Below are 1,442 nucleotides of genomic sequence, written 5' to 3' on the forward strand. Positions count from 1 at the left end.
TATCACCACAAAACGGAAAGGGACATCAGCTCAAAACACTACCCCTCCACGTAAACCGACGCTCGAACCCGGGGTTAGTAACGAATCCTCTCCCAACAAGAGATTGACTAGACAAAGTCTTAAGAATAAGAACTGAAAAGTTGCATTTGCTTTGTTTCTTGTATGTCAGAACATGTGTGCTTTGTTTATAGTATATGAAATAGATCTTTGGACAAAGTCATTGGTTATTATTGTTTGAAATGGATCTTTGGTTATTATTGTATAAACCCATCTTGTATATTGCAGAATGAAAGTGTTAATGGGACGAACGCGGGAAGGAAGAGCTTGCCGGAGGATAAAGGTCCAGATGTGCACGCAGATGCTAGTTCCTCGAAAGATAAAGCTCCAGAACCGAGCCTTGTTCTATTGAAAAAAAATCAATCCACTGTTTCGGATTTACAGAAGGAGGATGCTAGATATCAGGAAAGGAGGGATGTTGCTTTGACATTTTGCCGTACAAAGAGTGATCGAACAAGGAAACTTGCTGCGTCACAGCAATCTCCTTATACGGCAAACAGCACGGCCAAAGTGATCATTCCAAACAAAAAGCTTTATCGAGGCTATAATCCTTTTGCACTAATTGACAAGAAGAAGTTGAAGGAGCTTGCTGATTAGTTGAAAACTTGTCCGTAAGTGTTTGCTTTTCCCATAATAGCTTGCTTTAGTCTACAAAAACTGATTGCTTTTCAACATTTTATGTTTGCAATCATTATAGAACATCTCTCGATAAAAAACCACGTACAAGTAGAACTTGGTGGTATCAAATCCTCCGGACCTCCTTAGAGTGGTTGGAGGACTGTGTAAGTCTTCTGCTATGACTTAGATGACTTACTCATAAGTCTTTTTGTAGACGAGTTACCAATAAGTCGTCTACGTAGAAGACTTACCAGACGACTTACCAGACGACTTACCAGTAAGTCGTCTGATATCTTCTGACTTGTACCCTATTTTATATGCAGCATATTGATGCTTGGATTAATGTCCTGAGGAAGAGGTACGACGCTAACCCACAACATTTCAGGAGCGAGAGAATGTGCTTCCTTGATCATCTCTTTGCTCGGCAATGGAGATTCAACTACAAGGATTTTAAGGACTCGGAGCCCGATCAGAATGGTTTAGGAAGAAGACTCCCTGGTGGGGCGTGGAATTATTATGCAGGCACTATACCATCATTTTGCCAATCGAACAAGGTTTGGGGGACGAATATTTATGATGTCTATGCGCCAGTGAACTTCAACGACACTCATTGGATTGCTATGTGGATATCGATCCCTAAGAGGCACATAGTCGTCTGGGATAGCATTTGTTCCAGTATCTCCCCAGGAGAACTCGATGTGGTAATGGAGCCTTTTCTCTACATGGTCCCTTATCTGCTTGTTGAGTGCGCTTCCTCAGACGAACAA

The sequence above is a fragment of the Brassica oleracea genome, chromosome C6 (genome assembly GCF_000695525.1).
Source record: "Brassica oleracea var. oleracea cultivar TO1000 chromosome C6, BOL, whole genome shotgun sequence".
NCBI classification, from domain to species: Eukaryota; Viridiplantae; Streptophyta; class Magnoliopsida; order Brassicales; family Brassicaceae; genus Brassica; species Brassica oleracea.